Source organism: Vulpes vulpes, chromosome 2 (genome assembly GCF_048418805.1).
Source record: "Vulpes vulpes isolate BD-2025 chromosome 2, VulVul3, whole genome shotgun sequence".
Lineage (NCBI taxonomy): Eukaryota > Metazoa > Chordata > Mammalia > Carnivora > Canidae > Vulpes > Vulpes vulpes.
Genome location: NC_132781.1, coordinates 49613535 through 49620556, shown reverse-complemented (window position 1 = coordinate 49620556; position 7022 = coordinate 49613535).

Genomic DNA, 7022 nt, shown 5'->3' with positions numbered 1-7022 from the left:
AGCACACAAAGAGGTGACAAAGAAGCTGTAATGTGTGAAGCTTAACAGACACAGGGCTTGGGTAGGGCTGCCGCACGCTGTCTTAGGAAGATAAGGGCGAGTCTGACCAGATGTGTTCGGACAGCCTAGGTGGCCCTCAGTCCTCGACTCTGGTGATAAGGACGTCGTCCCCGTTGTCCCGGGAAAGGAAATTCCCCATGCGAGTGTTCTGACCTGCTTCAGGGAAGACAGGCCGATGGCTGGATGCTGGAGCGAGCTTCCTGCTTCTGCTCGACGCAAAAGTTCTTTCCGCTCATATATTTAATTTGCCAGGGTGCTGTGTTTGAGGTCATGTGTCCTGCCCCTCTCCGGCTGGGTGCTGTCCTCTGTCTCCTCCTACTACAACCCAGGATGTTGAATGTGCTGCTGTGCAGACCTCCCAGCCCTGGGGCGGCTCCTTGTCCAAGGAGGTACCTGCCTCAAGGGGGGTTGGGGGAGGATTGCTAGGACTTCCCAAGCAGGTGTCCTGTTGCTAAGGGTGGCCACCCCGCCTTGCGGAAAGTGGGTGGGAGAGTGCAGATCTTACTTCCAGAAACTGCTTTAATGTCCTGCAAATGTCCACCCGGTAGTGGGATCATGTAGGAGTTCTAGTTTAGTGTTTTGGGGGAAGTGCCACACTTTTCCCAAGGTGGCTGCACCAACAGAACTCAGTTCCGGATGGTCTTTAGATATAGACAAGAGATTTTACAAGAAGTTCTCCAACAGAGAACATGAGAACATTTTCAAGACCTTAGACAGCCAGAGATTTCCCAGAATGCAAAGTATATTAACCATACGAACAAGCCAGACACTTGGAAACTATGGAAGTGGAGACCTGGTTCTCCGGCCATTTCTGGGCAGCATGCTGGCCTGAAGCTTGATCCCACCTCAGGCAGCTGGAAGGTTGACCCAGGTCAGCTGCCACCGAGTGGCTACTGTTTCCGGAAATTCTCCAGGATGTGGCCGGGGTTTCCCTGCCTGTGCACAGATCAAGCTGGCAACCTCTGACAGTGAAGCCACTGGTGCCCCTGGAGTGACAGCCACCCTCCCAGTAGAGGCATCACTGAGGGTTTAGGGGGATGGAGCTGCCCCAGGAAAAACCCCTGAGTCCCTCACTGTCCCTTCCTGACCTTCCGGTGTTCCTCAGTTACTTGTGTGCCTCTGGTCTCTCCTCGGAGCCCTGACCTGGTGACTGACGGCTCAGCCAGTGGTATCCTCACCTTCTGGGAGGGGAGGGATTTGCTGTCATCCTCAGTGTGTCCATCATCTTGGCCATCTGAGGACCCAAGGCTGTGGCTCTGTGGCCTGGACAGATTCAGAGAAGAACTGGTGGGACGGAAGGGCTGCATAGCACCGAGGCAGGTTTCCAGAAAGCTGTCTGGAGCCTCAGCATCCTGCCGTTGGAAGGCCTGTTCTCTAAAATGGCAGTGACGTTACAGCGGGGGCCACACACACACAAATGGCTCTGTGCACCCGAAACCACCTCAAATGCTGTCCATTTCTTATCACTTGAGCTGAGTGGAAATGATTGGGAGTGGGGTGTGTGGAGGGGGTCCTAGGCTAGACTTTGTGTTTGGGGGCAAAGGCCATCAGGAGATGCTTGTGCTGGGCCTGGGGAGGGGGCATGTGTGGAAACCCAGCTGCAGGCACTGCTGTCCAGTGATGCCCCCTCCAACCACCTGGGTCTGCCTGCTGCTGGGGGAGTGCCCCCCTTCCCTGCCTGAGGAATCCCTCCTGCCTCCTGCTCCAGGGGCACCTCCGCTCCTGCCAGCTGCTGCCAGCCTGCAGCCTGGGAGGGTGGACGCCTCTACGGCCTTCAGCCCTGGGGACAGAGCTGGTGGTGCGGGTGAGATGTGGGCTACCAGAGGCGGAGGATGGAAGTGAGGAAAGGAAGAGAGGGAGGGAGGGGGGAGGGGGGAGGGAGGGAGGCAGTCAGAAGGGGAAGGAGGGAGAAGAATGAATGAGGGATTGAATAAATGAGGGAGGAGGGAGGGAGGGAAACCACAGAAGTGGGGTCCATACACCAAGAGCTAGTATTTGGGGTGAGGTCCCAGGACATCACAGGCCCGGCCCTGGATGGTGGCACAGGCCCTGAGCAGCGGTCCTCCCCGTACTGACCTTCCTTCTCCTGGACCTGCCGTCATCCTGGATCCTCTCCACCGCCTCCTCCAACAGCTCTGAATGTGCCCAGGGGCCGGGTGGCAGGAGGGGACTCAGGAGGGCCTTCCCGGATCCGTGCCCTGAGGGGTGCGGTGACAGTAGCTACAGGGCCTCCTGTCAGGGGGACTGGGACCAGGGATGCCACCCACCTCCTCGGGCACTAGTGTTGTCCCTTCCCTGCCATCTCCCCGACCGTCGTGATGAAGGCTCCTGAAAATACACCTTTGAAAAACCGTGCCAGGGTTTCCGGGGGGTGAGTCTGAGGCCGAGAACGGCAGGTGATGTGTGCACCTGCTGGCTGGGATGGGTGCTGCTCCCTGTTCTCCCAGACACGGGTGCCGTCACCCTTCTCTCCAGTGACCTGCGGGGGCCTCTGTTCCCTCACGTCCTCACCAGGGCCGCTGGTCCCCACACCATGTACCTGCCGGTCAGAGGGTGACCAGCGCTGCCCCATAGGGTTTCCTTTGCCAGAGTCCCTCCCCGGGAGCTCCCGTCTCTGACACATACTCCCTGCGTCCTCCCCTCCCTTTGCACGTGCGTGTGTTGGTCTCTGTCCCTGTGGACCCCATGGACGTGGAGCAGTGTTTGCACCAGAGGCTTGTGAAACCTTTCTCTGGCCTTGGGTTGTGACAACGCTTCTGCCCTCCAAGGGGTGTCTTCCAGCTTTCTGCATTTCCCCTGTTTCTGTGTTGGCCACAGGAGGAACCCACTGTCTGGGCTCCTGCCTGGGGGTCTGGCTGTGGGGTCCCAGAAGGATCAGGATTTGGACCACTTGAGTGTGCCCATATTTATTCAAGGGGCCTCTGTTATGATCTCCTCTTTCATCCTTCATGTATTTCAGTACCGAAATAGGGGAATTCTGGGTCAAATACACACACACATACGGGGTCCCGTTTGAAAATCTGTGTGCAGACACAAAGGTACCGACTGGATGATTCCACTTCAGGAAACATCCAGAACACTTAAAGGAACAGAGAGAAAAAGCAGCTTAGGGCTTCCAGGGGCTGGGCGGGGTGAACAACGGGCAGGGAGGGCTTCTGGGTCAGGGTGTCCTTTGGGGACTGAGATATTCTGTGACTACACAGTAGATGCAGGGCATTCAAACATTCTTCATGCTCATAAATAGTGAAATAAAAAAATGTACTTTTATTTAAAGCCTAAAATATATGATTCCATCAAAAGTGAAATGACAAAAATAACAGAAAAAAATCCCCCGGGAGAAACCATGATAAAGAACAACATTCCTAGTGGGACATCAGGGTGACCTTGTGGAGCAGGAGGTACATTCAGGGTGGTGGCAGCTGGCGCCCCCTGCGGGTCTACCCCATCCAGAGCAGGGCCTGGTTTCCTGCAGGAGGAGGGGGACCAGGAGCCAGGAGCTCTCCCTGCACGGGTGGCACCTGTCCCTGCACCCCTGTCACCTGCTGGCTCCAGGGCCCCTTCAGGAGTCTCTGTGGACACCCCTCTCCCCCCAGACCTGCTGATGCAGGAGCAGCCGCTGCAGGGGGCCCTCCAGCTGCAGGGGGACCATCCTCTGGTTCTTCAGGGGTGCGGGCTCCCACCCCTGCACCTGGCTGCTCCACCTCTGTGAGAGGGGCCATGGGAGGGGGTTCTGAGGGGTCAGATGGAGTCCCATGTGGGAGGAGAGAGGCCCCCCCCAACATGCCTGACTCCCTGTGAGCCCCTATAAGGACAGACCCAGCCCAGAGCCTCCCAGAGGGGCCACAGCCAGGAAGGGACCCCCGAAGGCATCTCCCTGACAACCATCCCCCAGCTGGGTGCTCTGAGCCGTCTTGGCTTCTGGCCCCACCTCAGCTTCTGAGGCTCCTCCCTGTGGGGCCCAGCACCCACCCCTGCCCAGACACCCACAGACACCCACCCCAGCTTCTCACCCTGGAAGTCAGTCTCCGTGAGCTCCGGCTCTAGGACCAGAGTCCGACATAAGATGACCAGGGACCGTGGCCTGGGCGGGGTCATGGGCCTTCCCAGGCAGTCCTGGGTACCTGCTCCTGGAGATTGCTCTGTGGAGACTCCGTCCCTGCGTCCACACTGGCCCTGCTGGGTGGTAGGGCACAACTGTACCACTGGAGGGAAGTGGGACCTGGTGTCTCCCGCCTCTCACCTCCAGCCTCTGTGGTGCTCTGCAAAGAGGGGGACAGGCAGCCGCCCGGAGGCCTCACAGCCTCACCCGGCCCTCCTCCCTGTGCTCCTGCCCACTCCCTCTGTGCTCCCAGATCACACACAGACCTGAGTGTACACAGCCCTGCACCCGGGATGCAGCGACCCATCCCTGCAGAGCCAGGGTCAGCCCTGGGCAGAAGGGCACCCCCCCCCTCCATCCCACCAGGCAGCCTGGACCTGGGGAGTGAACAGCACCCGCCCACCAGGCATCTGTGCCCTCATCAGCCTTCTCCTGCTCAGGGTGGGCGCACCCTACATGACCCCTCTTTACACACACACACACACACACACACACACACACACACAGGAGGGCGATGGGGTTGCTCGGTGGGATCACAGCAGTGTCTGGCCAGACTGCGCCTCTCAGTGTTCCTTGTGGGCCTCTCCAGGCACATGGCGGAGCCATCGGGGTGACAGGCCACCTACAGTCTGTAGCATGGAAAAGGCTCTCACTGCGGGCTTCCTGAGAACACATCCCGGGTCAGGAGGACACAGCAGGACAGTAGGCTGCTTATTTGAGCATCTCCAGCCAAGTGAAGTGGAAGGGCCGGGCTGCTTTAGAGCGTGGGTGCCCGTGGCGAGGCACCCTGGGCACCCACTGACCTTCAGCCTGGCATCTCCCCTCCCCATGCCACGGTCCTGGGCAGTTCCCAGGAGTCAATGCCCTCATCCCACGGTCCAGCTGCCTCCTACCTCTTCCTTCTTTCCCCCTTATTACCCCCAGGGTCCACTCCTCCTTTGACCCCACCTGGGGAGCTAGTTCGTGTGTGTGTGCAGGCACAACCTTGTACCTGGGCCCACACGAGGATGCTCAGAGGAAAGGGCCCCGGAGCAGTGCACAGGGGTCACCCAGGACCTTAGGGGCTCTGGTTCCCACAGGACCATCCCCCCCACCCCACCCCCCTCACCCCCTGGAAGATGAAGTCCTGGCCTAGGAAGAGGACCCTCCTGCTCCTCCAGCCTCTGCTCACCTGTGGGTCCCAGGCCAGTCCCCCCTCCCCTGGCCTCAGGTTCCCATTGTCCCAGGAAGGGCTGGAGGAGGAACTTCCTAAGCGGGCTCGGCCTCAGCGTATCCAGGCAGCTCCCACCTTTTGGAGGGTTTGACGCAGAGCACTCTGGTTGGGCGCTGTTGTCCGACCAACGGCAGGAGGGGTAGGAGGCCGGTGGATCCTGCGCAGGCGCACACGGACCAGCAGAAAGCGCGTGCACGGGACCTCACCTCGCAGCGGGCACGCGCACCGCCAAGGGGTCGCTGAAAGGTTGGTCCCGCGTGTCCCTGTCTCCCTCACATCCTTTAGGCGGGGCCACCTCCAGTCCTGCCAGGCAGGGCCGCTGGCCTGAGTGGACATGGAGACCTCCTCCTAGATATGGAGGGAGCTTGGTGGGCATGTTATTGCCCCCACTCAAGCGTGGATCACCAAGCCGCTGCCAGGGATGAGGCGGCTGCCTCAGTTTCCTCCTGTGCAGAGTGGTGTCCATGTGGTCTTCTGCCTCTGTCCAGCCCTGAACATGCTGCCTGGAAGATCCAGCGATGGTTTCTGGTCAGGGTAGCAGCTCCAGTGAGGCCAGTACTCAGAGAGGCCTGAGTGAGGCTACCGGAGGGACTCCCCACCTGCCAGTTCACCAGGACACTCTTGTACCTTTTGCCAATCTTCACAGTAGGGCTGACACGGTTCAGGCATCATCACCCACCTGCTGCATGCAGAGCTGCAGCGAGGAGCCATGGATGCAGATCCCGAGACACAGAGCTCCTGTGAGCCTGAAGCTGCCAGGAGTGTGGTGGAAGCTGAGGAGGACGAGGTGCTGTGTGAAACTTAGCTGGTGCCTGCGGTTTCCAGAGGTAACTGGGAGGTCAACTCTGGAAGTTGAAGAAAGGAAAGGTCAATGGAAACTCTGGATTGTGCAGGGCACCCCCTGCCAGCATCTAGCTCTGAGGCTTCTAGAGACTGTGTCTTCTTGGCCCCTTGTGGGTGTGGATTGGGAACTCAGGTCCCAGGAAGGGCTATCCGTCAGGAAGAAAGGGTGGGACAGCCATCTTCTTTCCCTGGCCATTGAGGGACCCTGGGACAAAGCCCATATTGATCTACTCTTCCGCATCAGGCTGGGGAAGATGGTTGAGGCAGGCAATGTCCCTGCTGCCTAGGTGGGGGCTGCATCTGAGCTGACCACAGGACTTGGAATGAGGGCTCGTTCGGGTCTTGGGTGCTGTGTTGGGGGTCTGGTGGCAGAACTGAAGGGCTGATTTTGCATGGATCAGACACCATGGGTGAATGGGTGCTTTGGGGTTTCCATGAGCACAGATGGACCTGACACACACAGGAGAAGGTGTGAAGGAAGTTCACAGAGACAATGCCCAGGGCCATGCAGAGTTTCCTGCCCAGGGCCAGTGCTGCCTGGCAAAATCCAGCTAGTCTTCTTGTTCCCACAGCACAGAAGGTGCCTAAGACCTGAGTGGTTGCTGGGAACCAGGTCAGTCTGTTGCTGGGCATCCTGCCTGCCAGAGGAAAGGTAAGACTGAAATTGTAGTCTGGAGGTGGCCTGGATGCCCATTGAGGTAGAAATTGCCCAGGTAGCCTGATCCACTTGAATCTGTAATTCCTTCTCTACCCAGACCTGGAAGGTCACCCTCCGTCTGGCTGTTGTCTGGAAGAGTTAGAGGTTCC